An 18,019-nucleotide genomic window follows, 5' to 3' on the forward strand; every position below is an offset into this window, starting at 1 on the left:
TATGAAATTTAGGATAGAGAGTGCATAATGAGTCAAAAAAAACTCCCACACCAATAGCATACCTCAAATGCGAGCATAGGGATCCATACAACCAGTGGATGTCAAAGAGCTCAAAAATCATTGTATAGGGCTTGTGTGTTCTTGCACTATGTGACATACATTACAAATATACAACAATTCTCATGTTCTTATGTAACTAAAACTTGAAAGTGGAATTAACCTAATGCTCAACCTACTACCATGAAAATCCATCCACATGTAGGTGATATTGTAGCACAATCCAAAGTGGACTAGATCAATCTCACAATTCTTGTAATGAAAAAGATCACACAATTTTATTGCATTAACATTTACAACTACGTGGCAAATGGATTGACATAAAGAGAGTCAGTATTTTCCTAATCCACAAACTGTCTCAATTTTATCATCTGGCAGTGGACTACATATGTGTTGATCGTCATGGTCATCGTGGTTATGGGTATTGTCCTCTAAATGGCAGCCAACTGATTATGACCAGCCTTGGGTAGTGGCTTGCAATGTTGTATGGGTATGGTTCTTATAAATTTTCTTTACTTGATGACAAAAAAATTCAATATAGCAACTTCCTAGCATCATTATGTCTCTAGACAACACTTGCTTGGACCAGCTAGGACCATCAAATTCAACAAATTCTGCACCACTTGCTATGCCATCTGAGTGAACAAAAAATTGTATGTTTTGAGATAAAATCCTTGAAGAACTCAATCTCATCCCTTTTAGACATTGAAAAGGGAATGCCTCTTAAACTAAAAACTCGAGTATTTGCCAAATTTTCCTTCCCAATTGTGCATTTAGAAGGAGGAAGGTAGGCATAGGCTCCCCCATCTCACCACCCTTCTCTTGCTCTAATACCTCAACCACCATGACTAGGTAGTACTTGTGCTTCTTAATGTAGAAAACTTCTATGTATCTCTATCCCATGATTTTCTAGTTCATATGTAGAGCAAGCTCCACTTGCATCGGCAACCCAAAGGCACAATACACCTCTTTACAAAATCTCCCTTGCATGTGTGTAACCAAAACATCTACCACATCTAGACCCCCTGAAGAAAACATATACATCACTCTCTGTGCAATTGAAAAGAAGACCCCAAATTTGTACAACCGGCGGGAAGGCGCATCAAAATTACAGAAATGGCATGAACTTGGGACCTTTGAAGATGGGTGGTGGGGATGAGTGTGAAAGATGGAGACTCCATCATCAAATGACGTCATCGGAAATGGTTTTCACCGTCAAGGGAGATATTTTACAATACAATACTTTGTGTTCCTTCAATAACTTGCTGGTGCAATGAAGATGGACGCTTCAAGCACCAAGCTTACACTTGAAAACACAACATCGATTCCCTCACGGTCTCAAACTTATTGGAATTAGGGTTGCAAAGAAACACACACAGCTTGGAGAAGACGAAGGAAGCTCAAGGCACACAATAGAGAGTGTGTTACTTAGTGTGCAATGGAAAGATAGATAGCCCTAGAGTGATGGGCGTATATACAATGCACGGGGGGAAAAACCTCCTAAAGAGGGAAAAAATACCCCGGCGGTCCTCGTGTGTTCACACACATCACTACCACATGTATATGGTAACAAATCCCCCATGGAGTGATGCGGTGAACGAGAGCTGGCACATGAGTAAAGGGAAGTGCCATGCCCTAAGGACAGGATCAGTCCACAAAGGGGAGTAAGCCCAAAGCTTTGCGGAAAGCTTCAAGCTTCTCACGAGAGGATGCCTTTGTGAAAAGATCTGCAAGGTTGTCCTGTGTTGGCACATAAGCCAAGCTGATCTCTCCTGCCGAAAGCCTCTCCCTAACATAGTGGTAATGCACCTCAATGTGCTTTGTGCGAGCATGAAAAACTGGGTTCCTCGCAACTGCCAATGCGCTCTGACTGTCAGTATAGATAGTGTTGGCAGTGTCCTGTCCAACACCCAAATCAGCCATAAGGCGTCTGATCCATACACACTCAACCGTAGCTGTGAAGACTACCCTGTACTCAGCCTCACAACTCGAAGTGGCCACAGTAGGTTGCTTCTTGCTCAACCATGATATACATGAACCGCCAAGCATGAAATGAAAACCACTTGTGGACACTCGCGTGTCAAAACAACCAACCCAATCTGAGTCCGAAAAAGCATGTAAGTCTGGCGGCAATGATCCCCCCTTGGGATAAAACAAGCCAAGATGTAAAGTGCCACTAAGGTAGCGGAAAATCCTCTTGACAGCCTGCCAATGCTTAGACCCTGGGCTATGCATAAATCTGCTGACCTGTGAGATGAAAAACTGAATATCTGGCCTCGTGTTGCATACATAAATGAGGCATCCAATAGCAGTTTGGTAAAGAGTGACATCAGCAGGATCGCCAGCATCATGTAGACTCAATTTCAAACCTGTTTCCATGGGAGTGGCAATAGGTTTGCAATCCTCAAGTCCAAACTTACATAGCAATGTCTCTATGTAACTTTTCTGACACAAGGCAATACCACCATCACACTGCTTAAACTGTATACCCAAGTAATGATGCAACAGCCCCAAATCTTTCATCTTGAAAGTAGCATTCAAATCAGCCTTAAATTCAGCAATATGTCTCTCATTTGGTCCAGTGATCAGCAAATCATCAACATAAAGAACCACAATGATAAGTACATCACCCTCACGCTTTACATACAATGTGCTTTCCGTTGGACTGTTACAAAAGCCTTGTTTGACCAAATGAGTGTCAGCTTTCTCATACCAAGCACGAGGAGATTGCTTCAACCCATACAAAGCCTTGTTACATTTGCACACTTTGTCCTCTTTTCCTTTTATGACAAAACCGTGAGGCTGCGTTACATAAACTTCCTCAAATATGTCACCATTCAAGAAAGCAGTAACAATGTCTGATTGATGTACATCCCAACCAAAATGAGCTGCCAATGCACATAGAAAACGCACAGTAGTCATACGACAAGTGGGAGCAAAAGTCTCTTCATAATCTATGCCTTTTTGTTGTGCATAACCCTTTGCAACAAGTCGAGCCTTATGGCAATCGATCTCACCATCCGGTTTGCGTTTCAACTTGTAAACCCACTTCGTACCAATGGCCTTTTTGCCAGGAGGCAAATCACATAAAGTCCATGTGTCATTTTCTATAAGTGCATCATATTCTGATTGCATGGCAGCCATCCAATTTTTTGAATTCTGTGCTTCATCAAAAGACAGAGGCTCCTCAAAATCATGTAAACTAGACACAGCCAAAGCATAACAATCTGATGCATAAGATGCATGGCGAGAGCCTGAACGAGTACGCCTAGACAAAGGTGCATCCAATTTACTATCATGCAAAGTGTGCACCAGCCATTTTGGCATACCTCTAGCCTGCTCATTTTCAGCCCTTTCCTCATCAAGTACATCATGTGCATCTGCATCAATAATAGGCTGATCTAAAACATTTTCTGAAACCCCCATAGGCTGTACATTTGCCTCATTGGAACTTACATTCGTATTTCCACCACTAAAAAGAGGCAACAAAGTGTCATAAATGTCCTATGAGCTTACATTACTATCTCTAGTACATGACAGCAAGGGCTGAAGAGAATCTTCCACAAACACTACATCCCGAGAAACTAGAATATGTTTTGTTTGCAAATGATACAACCTATAAACTTTGCTTTCAGCACTATAACCAACAAAAATAAATTTGACAGCCTTATCATCCAATTTTCTGCGCTGCACTTGTGGCACCAAAGCATATGCCAAATAGCCAAAAACACGCATGTGCTCAATAGAAGGCTTTCTATCATGCCATGATTCATATGGAGTAATAGACTGCAAAGCTTTCGTAGGACACCTGTTTAGTACACAAGTGGCACACATGATGGCCTCAAGCCAAAAAGAATGCGGTAAAGCTTGACTTTTGACCATACATCGTGCCATTTCCGTCAGTGACCTGTTTTTCCTCTCAGCAACACCATTTTGTTGAGGTGTATAAGGCACTGTACATTGGCGTTTTATCCCACGACTAGCCAGAAATGCATTAAATTCATGATACATATACTCCCCCCCTCGATCGGAACGGAGGGTGCCCATATTACATTTCGAGACATTTTCAGCCATAGCCAGAAATTGTTTGAAGCACATAAAGAATTCGGACTTCGCTTTAAGCGGAAATACCCATGCATGCCTGGAGTAATCATCAATGAAAGTCACAAAGTATAGGTAGTTTCCCAAGGACAGAGTTTGCATGGGCCCAAAAACATCACTATGCACAAGCTGCAACCTGCATGTGGCCCGGACTGAACCATCCTTTGGAAATTTAGAACGTTGCATCTTACCCAAAATACAGCCTTCACAAACATGTTTGACAGGTGCTTCAAGAGGCGGCAAAGAAGCAACCATATCAGATTTCTACAAACGCAGCAAACTGGCAAAATTCAGATGACCAAAACGTGCATGCCAAAGTTGTGCATCTGAAATAGCCCTTGAATCTGCAACAGCATTTGCAAAATTTTTTCCACACTTGTCATACAAAGTGAGCTTATACAGCCCACGGCACAAAAGGCCAGATGCAACAATTTCATCACCAAAACTGAGATCATGAACTGTACATCTGTCATCCACAAATTTGACTACAAGTCCAAGTCTAGCAAGTGCGGATACAGACAAGAGATTCTTCTTGATCCCAGGTACATAAAGTGCATCAACAAGTGTGAAGGAACTGCCATTAGCAGCAGTGAGCACAATCTTTCCAACTCCTTGAACTGGATAAGAGGCGTTGTTGGCACAAGTGACTGAATTCCCATGAGGGACAGACTCGAGAGAGGTAAACAATTGACGATGTGAGGTAATGTGCTTTGTAGCACCACTGTCGAAATACCACACATGTGAATCTGCGGCAACTGACAAGCATGCATCATGGACAGCAGGATTGTAAGTGCACTTTACGCTAAAAGCCCATTCTGCATCAACATCAGCAACACAATCTCCTTTCACAGAAGACTCAACAATGGCTGCATTTGTAGTGGAACCAGCATTTGCAGTGGAACCACCCTCTTTCTTCTTAGCCTCTTTGTCCTTCAACTTAGGACACGACTTGATCAAGTGATCATTGGCTTTACAATATTGGCAACGCATCTTCTTTTTGCCCTTATCACCAGAATTGCCAGACGAAGTACTGCCAGCAGAAGCATTAGGAACATAATTTTTTCCACTCGCAGCAGAACAATAAGAAGTGGCTACATTACTGTTACCACCCTTTCTTTGAGAAGCAATAAAAGCCTGTTCAACTGCACGCTGCCTAGTCCTATTTTTTCTAGAAAGTGACTCTTGCAACAGCAATGTGCATAATGCATCAAACTTGACAACTTCAGGATTTCCTTGGGTCATCAGTCTCCAAGTACTAGCAAATGTCTAGTAGCAATCTGGTAAGGCATCAAGAACCGTCTGCACAAGGGAACTGTCTGAAATGACTTCACCTGCTGAAATAAGCTACTCATTGATATCCTTGACACTAGCAAGGAAAGTGTCCATATCATCTTCCTCATGCATAATCTTCGACTCCAGCTCTTTACGCAGCAAAGCAATTTTAGCCTCATTGCGGCTTGCATAAAGACCTGCTAGAATATCCCAAGCCTGTTTTGCAGATTTTGCTGAACAGATGTGAGGAACAATGGTGCGCTTCACAGACAACGCAATCAATGCATGAGCCTGCGCATCCTTAACATCCCAACGACCTTGTTGTGTCGTAGGCAAAACAACTCTAACAGCTGCAATCCTTGCAGCAAGACCTGCAACATCCTCAACATCGCCTACATCCTCAGAACCACGACGTACATCAATGCCCTGCACAATGTTCCAGACACCCTTTGACACAAGAACATGTTGCATCATATAAGCCCACATAGGGTAGTTGTCCCCATCCAACCTGTCCTCAGCAGCAAACATCTTGAACACATCTGTGTTGTTGTTGTCAGCCATGGTAAATGCTGCACCTGATATGAAAACTTCCCGAAAATAGGAGAAACGGAGCGGGAACAACCTGTGCTATATGGCACAAACCGTAGAAGACTGTAAGGCACCTGTTATGCAGAAAACGGCACTGACAAAAATTCTCCACAAAATGATGAAATAGCCTGTGCAGTACTACCTGTAGTGGAAACGGAGGCCAAAATGAGCCCAAATCAAAATTCTGAGCAGACCAAGCTCTTCAAACTCTCCCAAAATATTTGTCGACCTGCGAATGCTCGCCAAAGCTCACTGAAATCGGAGAAAGTGAGCAGGTGTGTGCTAGAGCAGCTGGCGACTAAGCCCGGGAGGACGTGACCTGCTCTGATACCAATTGTTGGAATTAGGGTTGCAGAGAAACACACACAGCTTGGAGAAGACGAAGGAAGCTCAAGGCACACAATAGAGAGTGTGTTACTTAGTGTGCAATGGAAAGATAGATAGCCCTAGAGTGATGGGCGTATATACAATGCAAGGGGGAAAAAACCTCCTAAAGAGGGAAAAAATGCCCCGGCAGTCCTAGTGTGCTCACACACATCACTACCACATGTATATGGTAACAAAACCCAAGACCTCACACACCTTCAAACATGGTGAGAGCTAGCGGGGTATGAGAGTAGATTGAGAGGAAGAAGAAGTATTCTTACGAGAAAGAAGTATTTCTCCTCACATGATCACTCTTAATAGCTTAGCATAGCTTAGTAATTAGCATGGTAGAGGAGATGAGCATGCATTGAATCTTGGCTCTTGGTTGGATTTGCATCACAAAGCCAAGAGTTGTTGGTGTAGGCCTCCCTTCTCAAAAGCTTGAAGAAGATGATAAGCTTTCCATTAAAGCTTGGAGAAGGAGAGAGAGTTCTTTGCTCCACACATGAGTTGTGTGAGTGTGTGTGACAATGCCTTCCAAAAATCAGCCCCCTCTCTCTCTTGGTCGACCTCTCTTGCTTTTTCCTCATGTTGCATCCCATTGGCCCATGTAAAGCTTAGCCAATCATAAATTAGAAGCATAATCGTTAGCCTTGTGACATGTGTCCCCCTTTCCCCTTTTGTGAGAGCTTTAGGTATTTAAATAAATCAATTAGTCTCTCATTGGACCTATTGGTCTCTGGCCAATAGGAATCAGGCAAGCCATTGGGCTGTTGAATGCTCATCGGACCCCTTGGGAGACTGTCCAATAGTCTTCTAGAGAGCTTACTTTCTATTCATTCTTTTTTCAAGTGTTTTGAAAATAATTAGACTAAATTTACTCTAGCCTAATTCTCATTGGTCCCCCTCTATGGCCATCCAATAGGATTTGAATGCACCTTGGGGGCAACTGGGCTTGGAACTTGACATGTGTCCATTATGCCCTTTGTGTAAAGGGAGCTTGGAAGAGTGTATGTGTGTGTGTGTGTGTGTGTTTCTCTCTCATCCCCTACAAAAATGGCTCGCTCCCTCCTTGATAGGGATGTGGAAAAACTTTTGAGTCTTCGCACAAGCATCCAAATTTCCCTAAGGTTTGACCATTGAGTATTTCATTTAATTTTGGAACCTAAGCTTTTTGGAAGTCTTATGGACTGAACCTTACGGTCTTTGAAACCCATTGATGCACATTGCTCTTTTGAAGATGGTCCCTCTTTGGATCCCTATTTTACCTCCTTTGGATCCCTATTGAGACCGGCCTGACAGCCTTACCAATAGTCTAGCTTTTTCTCCCCTGGTACTTCCCCATATTAAATGATCAGTTTAACATGAGAAAATCATTTAGGAGAATTAGATATGAGTTATTATGAAATTATTGTCCAATAGTCTTCTAGAGAGATTAATTTCTATTGGTTTTTTTATTAAAATATTTAAACTTAATTTACTCTAGCCTAATTCTCATTGGTCCACCTCTATGGCCATCCAATAGGATTTGAATGCACCTTTGGGGGCAACTGGGCTAGGAACATCACATGTGTCCTCTATGCCCTTTGTGTAAAGGGATCTTGGAAGAGTGTGTATGTGTGTGTGTTTCTCTCTCATCCCCTACAAAAATGGCTCGCCCCCTCCTTGATAGGGATGTGGGAAGAATTTTAAGTCTTCCCACAAGCATCCAAATTTCCCTAAGGTTTTACCATTGAGTATTTCATTTAATTTTGGAACCTAAGCTTTTTGGAAGTCTTAATGGACTGAACGTTAGGGTCTTTGAAGCCCATTGATGCACATTGCTCTTTTGTAGATGGTCCCTCTTTGGATCCGTATTTTCCCTTCTTTGGAACCCTGGTGTATCCATAACGTGGTGCTAGGTCAATAACCCCCCCTTGAACAGATAGGGTGTAGGCCAAATATTTAGCTACCAAAAATGGAGTTTTTGGTTCACTTCCAAACTTTGGGTTTCAGGTGTACCCAGTAACCTCATGAGAAGCAGGAGAAAATTGGGTTGAGAACAAATATGTTTGGGAGGTCTTACCACTTATGTATTTGTGGCAGTATTTATAACCCGTACAAATTTTTATCATGGTATGACTGACAACATATAAAGTAAAAGAGGCTTTGACTGAAAAGTGTATGATGGTTTTAACAATAGAAAAAAGATGACAAATCTATGACACTAAATTGGAAAAAATTAATAGTTTATGTAATCTTGTACTGCAATCTCAAAGCACATCTTCATGTGTAGCATTTGTTGATGGACCAGTGATTGAAGCAAATGTTCATGGTCTGCATCACTTGCCTCATTGTTAGCTGTATCCGAACTACTAAACTGACATATTTGGCATACACATTCAAAAGAGGTGTTGCATGTAAATTAAGATGACAAATGCCCATGTAATCTAAAACATCTTGGTCCTCAAATATCACCTTCATTTGGTCCAAAATACTTCGAATCGGTCTCCATATGGTCTTTCCAATTGAGTGCCATGTATCCAAAGGCCTCTTCTAGAAGATCTCGCTTTGTATCATGAGTTGGTTGAGCTTTGTTTATACACTATTGCTTCTTTGAAGGTGGTTCAAGAACCCAAAAATTATTATGGCCCGATATAAATTCCACGGAGGGAACGTTGTCAAAGAGTTGGCGTCTTGCCAGGAAGGCGCCGGGCCTCTAGCTGTGAGGATTTGTGGGGAGACTGTGAAGCTTTTCACTTAAGCGAGCTTAGTGTTTGTAGAAAATACATTGTGTGTAGCCATTGGGATCTTACACACAGACACACAGATACGCACACGTGAAACCCTCAAAACAAGACAAAGATAAAAATATCAAGGCTTTGATCGTATCTAATCAAAGGTAGGATGAAAGGGTTCACTGATGCATTTATAATAGCAAGTCGTTGTGCTCCAAATAGACTGCGAATGGTTCTTTGAAACTGTAACTTAGTGCTTACAAAGATGTAGATATTTTGCCTAGCGATAGGAATGAGTCGTGTATACAAGTCTGTTTGGTTCATAGTAATATTAAGAAAGCAAGACTCAACCCCTAGAGGAGAATAAATATGTGCACATCAAAAGAATTAGAGTAGTCTAGTAGTGGCAAAATAAGAGGATGTGGAGAAAGAAGAATCTATTGCAGTCTTTCCGGCCCAAAGAGAAACACAATTCTCTGTTGGAAGTGGATTTTACGGCTAATACAAACGTTAATTTTAATATGTTGTACAAAATGAAAGGGTTGAAAAGTTACACCATCGGGGTTATTCATCTAAGAAAGCTCAAAAAGCAGTCCAAACAATGGAGGAAAGAGATAAGAGAGACAATCAACACACAAAGACCCACACAAGCTTAATCCAAAGAAGTGAAGCACACCTTAACACTTGTGATATTGTAGCCAACTTGATGAAGTAGATGATGTGTAGTAGTCCCCAACACCGTTTGCAAGCCACCCACAATGTGTCTTTATTGAAGAAAGAAGGTTACATAGAGTGTATGAGTATTACAAGTGAGGAGATAGAAGGCTTGAGGCATGAAGTAGCAAGCTCAAGATGTGTTGGGCTGAAATTGAGAGAGATTTTTCCTCACGAAGATGGCTAGGAGGTTGGGTGATGGCTTGATAGAGTGGCTTGATTATGGGGATTTCTTGAGCGCTTGGTTGCTTGATGGTTTGCTTGATGCCCAAGTGAGGAGCAAGAGGCTCTATTTATAGGTGAGGTTGCTTCTTGAAGAAGATATTTGCTTAGACATATCTAAGGGATTTGTGTGACAAGTGTCTCCCTTGTGTGACAAGTGTCTCCCTTTTCAAAAATATCTTGAAATTATCTTCAAAGTTTCTAGATCTTTCTCATCAAGAAATATCTAGATGTTCTTTTAGATTTTTCTCCAAATATCTTTTCCTTGCCGCCATAAGCCTCCAAGAGTAGCTTTATAAAAAATTGAGAGAGAGCTTGGCATACATCATGGATGACATCAAACAAACTCGTAACCACTTTTCTAAGGGATTTTTCTAGGTCCATAATCACTCCAAAGTGCACCCACTATGTGTAAAATGACACCTCATGGGGTATACTATGACTAAGGCCTCTTTTGGCCATGCTATACATGTCATATGCCACCTAGAATGCCTAGTAGATAAGAGGTATATTTTATAGGCTCATTTCATCATGGCTCCAATAAGAGGTTCACAAAGAAGCTCGGGGTCAAAGCCCATTCCAACAAGAGTGACACATCAAACTTCCACTAGCTTTTTCCATGCTAAATAGAAAATGCATATACTTATGCATACTTAAGGTATACACATAAAATCCATAATATTGTAGGGCTTAGCTTGCGTTCCCACTATGCACGTGCCACGGCACGACAACGTGTCTTAATGTGACACAGAGGTCCGCTTCCTAAATATGCACAAAAATGCTCTCGAGATTTCCAAGTGCAATCAAAAAATTTGAACAATCGAATGCCAATGGCTAGTCTCTTTCTACCGCAGCACACCACATGAGTAAGAACCTCTTCTTGAATGGAAAAAGGGCCAACACTGTAGTGGGCAGACAAAGCCTAAAAAATGAAAAACAAACTTTGTGGTTGATAGCTGATGGCAAATTCGTTTTAGACGGTAGAGCCGAAGTCAATTAGCTTCTACACAGCCAGTAGAGGCCAAACGGGGTGATCCTCTAGTGTCAAGACTTGTGTTTTAGTCCAGGGTGAAGCTGACGGTGGTGGTTGTGATTAGATCTGTGCAAGTCGAGGTCAACGAGCTTTCAACAAGCGGCAAGTCCTGCAGCGTATCTACTCGAGATGAGGCCGCCACGAGCACAGACCTTTAAGGCTTTGATACCAGTTGATGTAGTTATGGGGGATGCCAGCAGTTGGGTGCAGGACTGATGGCGAGCAGACTTGTAGAGAAAGATAGCGAAAGAGAGAGAGAGAGAGAGAGAGAGAGAGAGAGAGAGAGAGAGAGAGAGAGAGAGTTCAACATTACAATAAAAACAACTCACGCTTGTATTGTATTGTGATATATATCTGTGTCAAATATAACCTTACATATATAGCCAAAAGAGGATTCCATGCAAACTTAACTTGTGACTGCTTGCTTACCTGCATGCCATAAGGGCATGTGCCCACGGGTATGACAAATTAGCCAAACTTGGGCTTGAATACCCAACAAAAACCATAAAAAACCAAGAAAACGAGTGTTTCTGGACACTTTCCACAACCCCATTGCAGTAGAATCTAGGAGTAGGGTAAGTAGAATCTGAGGTGGATCTCAAAACATTGCTCTCTCCAAAAGAATCAATTGTGAGTTGTTTATGTGAAGTTGCAAAATTTCAGGTTTACGGCTTGAAACAGCACCAAAAGATTGTCAACCACTGAATCCGACTGAAGATTATGCTTTAAAAGTTGTATGAACCAGGGGGATAAGCTTAAGGACGCATTTGAGGTAATTTTTTAAGAGTTTGCAAAAACTCAGATTATTTACTTTTTCTTTTTAGGCCAAATTAAGTTTTGACTTGACTCAGAGGCTTAAAATATATCATAAAAAGATTGTCCACTAAAAAGATTGAAAAAAGTGCTCATTTTAGCCAAAAGTAAATAATCATATTATTTACTTTCAGCTCAAAAGTGACCAAGGTTGATACCAGAGACTCTATGCATGTGTACAAACATCTTTTGTAAATGCCCATAGAATTTGGATCACCAATTTGACCAAAACCTTGATAAAAACTGAAATCTGTACTGATTGTTCAAACTTAGTGAAACTTGTCTCAGAAGTAAATATTGAAGTGATAACCAATTTGACCAAAACCTTGATAAAAAATATGAAATCTATACTGATTGTTCAAGCTTAGTGAAACTTGTCTCAAAAGTAAATATTGAAGTGATAAACAAGTGTACATGCTTTGTTTACCAAAAAGGTGTAAAAATTTGCCAGAAGTAAATAACTGTGATTATTTACTTTTGTCCCATTTCTCAACTTTTTTGACCAACTCAACATACCACTAGTTTTAGCATGTTGTATTAAGCCCACAAATCAAATTTGATAAGATTTGGATCATTGGAGTGAAAATTGTGGCCAAATTAAGTCAGTCTACAGACACAAAGCTGTTGATCATTTGAACAGGGGTTATCCAAACTTGATGAAACTTGGCTAGGGAGCTTAAGTTGAGCAGCTTAACCATTTTGTGTCAACATTGTGACAAAAAATTGCACAAAAATATCAAAAGGTAAATAATCGTGATTGTTTACATCTGCTACAAAATTGGACATTTTTGCACATTTGAGTGTACCACAAGGTCAACCATATCAACTAGACCATACAAATCAAATTTGATGAAATTTGGATCACAAAAGTGAGACTTAAGCCAGATTCTCAAAAACTGAGTCTCCGGACACGAAACAATTGATAACTTGGATAAATTTTGTTCAAACTCAGTGAAACTTGTCTAGAGACCTTAACAAGTTAAATACTTGGCAAAACAAGCCAAAAAGTGTAAAAATTTTAGAAAAGTAAATAATCACGATTATTTACTTCTGAGACACAGAGATAGAATTTTGGACTTTTGAGCTTGTACAATGTTAGATCAACATAATACAAGACCACCGATCAATTTTGGGTTCAATCGGATCCAAATTAGTACATGTTCACTCAGTTTCCAGGTTACATATTAGTCCTTTGGCTTTTTGCAAAAGTAGAATCTGAAAGTCTCAATTGCTGACTCACTTAGCTCAATTTGAAGAGATGCACATAGACCAATCACAATAGCTAGCAAAAAATTATATAATCGTTGTGAAAGAATAGCTAACTTGATTAAAACTGATACAGAAATCTAGTTGCAGACAAGGAATTGAAAGCTTTACAAGAGTTGCAATCAAGTCAAGTGGAAGAAACTGATTACAAGTCAATCCGACGGTAAGTACTCTATCTGGGGCTTCACAAGTCTATATGAACCTTAGATCTGGTCGTATACTAGCAAACCAAGGCATATTTGGAGACACCGCTGGTAGAGTATCCACCGAAGAGAGTGTGAATCAAGGTGATCACTTGGACACTATCTTTGAAGAAGTCTCAGACAATTTTTCAGAATCAACATCTGAAATGTCTTCCTATTTGAATCATTCAGGAACCGGAACGACACTGCGGTATAACACATACTCACATTTTATAAGACTAATGGCCATGGACCTTAGCTTTACCTGGATCCTAAAAGAGAGTATGCCATTCGCATTGATGACCATGACATAGAGTCTGAAGAGGAAATCAGGGCAAACAAACAAGGAAAAATGTATATGGATAAAAATGGAACTCAATATTTGCAAGTTGAAACCCTGACGTGATAGAAAAATGGGGGTTAGAAGTAAATACCATAATTCCAGATATGGCAGCAAAAGAAGGACCACTGACTTTAGAATTTGAGAGATACGATCAAGTTGATTTGAAGCCTTTGAAACGGCTTAGCATGGATAATCCTAGAATCGGAGTCTATTGTTGGGAGGATAGAAATGTCAAAGATCTTCTATGGACTTCTCATGCCAAATCAGGATAATAAACACCCATGAAGATTATCTATATCTTCAAAATCAAGGACAAGGGTTCAGCAGATCTACCAACCTACCTATTTAAGGATTGTTATAACAATAACTTTGTTATGATGAGTCCTCAGGAGGTAGAACAAACCAAATACCAAGGGTACTCCATAAGAGATTGGATATTGGGCCAAGGACCAAAAACTATTCCAAGAGAGGAACTCTGCGGGAGATCTTTTGGGAGCAATGTTAAAAAATCCGAACCTACCTCATCACAAAGAAAATTGTGTGACGCTAAAGCCAGTACAAGGCTACATGAGTCCCTATTTCCAATAGACTGGTTTGAAGGACTTGGAAGAAGATCAACTGCCAAGAGACCGGGAGTTGAACCAAATAGACGTGTCAGACCAGCTGATTTTCAAAAATTGGTCAAAAAATATAGTGGATCTAGGGAACCATGTGACCACTTAGCAAGCTTTAAGCAAGTGCTAAGGGCAGACCCATATTTGATTTCCATACTCAAGTTGAGGGATTTGGAATGACAATAGAAGAAAAAGCACTGACATGGTTCCAAAACATTCCACCGAGGTCAATCATGGACTTCAATACATTAGCTCAAGGATTCGTAACTGCATGTTCCAAAAATGGGATCAAACATAATATTGTAGGTCAAATCTATAGCTTCAAACATAAACAAGGTGAGTCTGCTAGGGATTGTGCAACTAGAATAAAGCAATTCATTGCAAGATGCCCAGAACTAGAAATACCTATAGAAGAAAGATTCGTATCATTGTTTTTAAAGGGCCTACTAAACAAAGAACTTCATGCTATATTGTATAGCAAGAAACATATGACCCTAGAAGAGTGTGTATCGGATGCCATTGACTTGGGAGACAATTGTGATATTTTCAATGAAGAAGATGTCCCCAAATTTAATCAAAGTGAGAAGACAACATCTATCAAACCAACACAAGTGGGAATGGCTACTTCAACACCGCTTACATCCATAGAATACATGCTCAAAAGGATGAGTGAAATGATAAATAACATGCAAAGAACACCTATGAGGGGACCAGAGCAAGGGATACCTCAACAGGGACAACCAATTAGGCCACAAAAATGGTGTGCAATTGAGGGTAAATGCACCAACCATGAGAACAATGAGTGGTATTACCAACCAAAGTATGATGAAAATGTTCAATATGTGTCTATGAGGCCACAAGGACAACCCATGTACAAAAATCAGCGTAATATGGCCCCAGCTCAAAGGCCACCAATGGGTAGGGAAAGACCTCAACTCGTGTTGGATCAACAACCTCCAATCTTGGACATAATGCAGTGTCTGTAAAGTACATGCATTCTGAGGGAATCATAGATGAACAAGCCCTTTTGCCTGTTACACCCTATGTTGAGCCTAGTCCATCTATAGTAATGGTATAAGGGTAGTGGTATAATTCACATCCACTACCAATGGAAGAACCTGTGACTTATACTACACTAGAGCTTGCACCGATGTACTATGTAGCTAATCAAGGTGTTAGACCTCCAATGGTAAGATCCATGATTAAGCCAAGAATTGGAAACTGTCATAACTATGGTGGAGATGATCACTGGAAAAATGAACATTAAGCCAGTTGAAGCTTTTTGTATACAATATTGCAAAAAGGGAGGACACTTCCCTGAAGATTGTCCAAAAAATCCTTTAAACAAGGGTAAAACAGTAGTGAACGTAGTCCAAGTGATACCTAGTAGCTCATCCGAGAGTGAACCTATTGTTCCAATCAAGGTAATCACTAGAGCTCAGGCTAAGAAAAAGAAACATAACTCCTCTGATGACTCAGAGAATACTAAAGTTTCCTCTCAAAATACCAATAGAAGAAGAGGCCAAAGGTACAAGATAAGAAAACAGAAACAAAGGGTTGAAATCGAGGAGAAAGCCAAGAAACTATTTTAGGAAAAAGTGAAAGAAATTGGAATTGAAATCAACTAAACCACGGTGAAATCTGGAGGATCAATTTTGGTAGAAAAAATTTTGGAGCCAATCAATACAGCCTTGGAAGCTTACCAAGCGGGAGCTTGCCTAATTCCTATTGGCTAGGAGACAAAGGGGTCCAATGAGAGTTTAGTTGCATTAAAGGGGAAAGAGGGACACGTGTCAGAACACTATCACTTATGCTACTTAATTTTCAGTGGCTAAGCTGGGAGAGGTCCAATGGGGTGTCAGCATGAGTAAATTGCATGAGGGGTCGACCAAGAGAGAGAGATAAGGGTGAATTTGTCAAGTTATTATTCCACACACACTCAGGCTAGCTCATGTGTGAAGCAAGAAGACTCTCTCTCTCTCCTTCTCAAGCTTTAAGCGAAAGCTTATCACCTACTTCAAGCTTGTGAGAAGGGAGGCCTACACCAACAACTCTTGGCTTTGTGATGCAAATCCAACCAAGAGCGAAGCTTCAATGCATGCTCATCTCCTCTACCATGCCAATTACTAAGCTATGCTATGCTAATATGAGTGATTATGTGAGGAGATGTACATCTTTCTCGTAAGAATACTTCTTCTTCCTCTCAATCTACTCTCATACACCGCTAGCTCTCACCATCTTCGAAGGTGTGTGAGGTCTTGGGTCTGAGACCGTCAGGGAATTGATATTGTGTTTTATAAGTGTTTGCTTAGTGCTTGAAGCTTCCATCTTCATTGCACTAACTAGTTATTGAAGGAACACAAAGAATTGTATTATAAAATGTCTCTCTTGATGGGGGAAACCTATAATACAAAGCCTTTTGGAGGGGGGACCGGCTCCATGAAAATCCGGTCCTCAACTGTTGTCAATTGCTTAATTTCTCTCTCTTTTGAAGTATTGTTTATGCCTATCTAACTAGGTGTTATGCTTTTTGTTGCTCTCTCCACCCAAGTACTCTTACTATGCTCATTAGGAATCTATTCTAATGAAATGCTCACTATGTCTATGCTATTTTTCGCTACACACAAGCTATTAGGCCATTAAATGTTACATTGGTATCAGAGCACAAGGTTTCTCTTTTCTTTCTCAAGAAGGGAGGTCCTCAAGCTAGCTATAAATGGTTGGTATTATTAATTGCAATTGAGTAAGTAGAATAGGGATTTTTCAGCTGCAGTGCGCCTGCCTTCGCCGGTGTTGTTTTGGTGTTAAAAGACCCTCTCTTCTAATCCTTGCAATTAATGATTTTCAAGCCACGGGTATAGTAGCTTGAGTGCTTTTCTAAAGGGATAAAGAGGAGTAGCAACTAGGGCTTGAAGTGCTAAAGGACACCTAAAAAAGTTTACACCTAAAAGTTGCTAGAATGGCTGACAATAGTAAAGAGAGTAAAATTAATGTTGATAATTTTTATTTTGCTAATGAGCAAGCTACTAATGATGTCCCTATGCTTGTTAACTACCTTGTTTCTAGGCCTCAACAAGCAATGGGCAATCCATCCCTCCAAAGTGAAGTGCAATGGCAGCTTCATTCTCATGGGATTCTCCAAACTCCCCATCATGACGAGAGAGTACCTAGGAAACCTCCTTACAAGACTCCCAAAAGAGGCCTCTCTCCGATTGAGGAAGAAGAAGAGGATCCATACGAAGGGCTCAAAAATTTGCTTCTTGATGACGCATCTCCTTCCCAAAGGAGAACTCAAGAGTCCCCACCAAAGGAACGAGAAAGAAGTGAGTCTCTTGCCACCTCGACAGAGATGGCTCCACAAAGACAGTGGGCAAAACGCTCTCCGTCACCTCCTAAATGGATAAGACCATCACACACATCTCCACACCATACTTCAAAGAGGGATGACAAAAACCAAGAGAAAAAAAAGGCGAGAAAGAGGACACCCTCTTCTCCATCTTCTTCATCCTCTTCCTCTTATGAAAGTGATGGTGCAGAAAAAGAGGATCAAGGCAAGAAAAAGGCGAGAAAGAGGTCACCCTCTTCTCCATCTTCCTCAAATTCTTCATCTTCTGAAGAAAGCAATGGTGCATATTTTGAACCATCAAAAAGAAGAGGCCATAGGAAATCCTATGCCACGTGGAAGAGATCATCCAAGCTCAATAAGTTCAAAGAGGGAGGAAAGAGCATCT

The 18,019-nt window shown here is 40.7% G+C and overlaps 1 pseudogene; it reads right to left on the reverse strand.

The window, feature by feature from the left end:
* Positions 1-507: 507 nt before the first annotated feature.
* On the reverse strand, positions 508-1,150 carry LOC147463191 (uncharacterized; annotated as a pseudogene).
* Between the last annotated feature and the right edge of the window lie 16,869 nt (positions 1,151-18,019).

Source organism: Adiantum capillus-veneris, chromosome 2 (genome assembly GCF_014529385.1).
Source record: "Adiantum capillus-veneris isolate H3 chromosome 2, ASM1452938v2, whole genome shotgun sequence".
NCBI lineage: Eukaryota > Viridiplantae > Streptophyta > Polypodiopsida > Polypodiales > Pteridaceae > Adiantum > Adiantum capillus-veneris.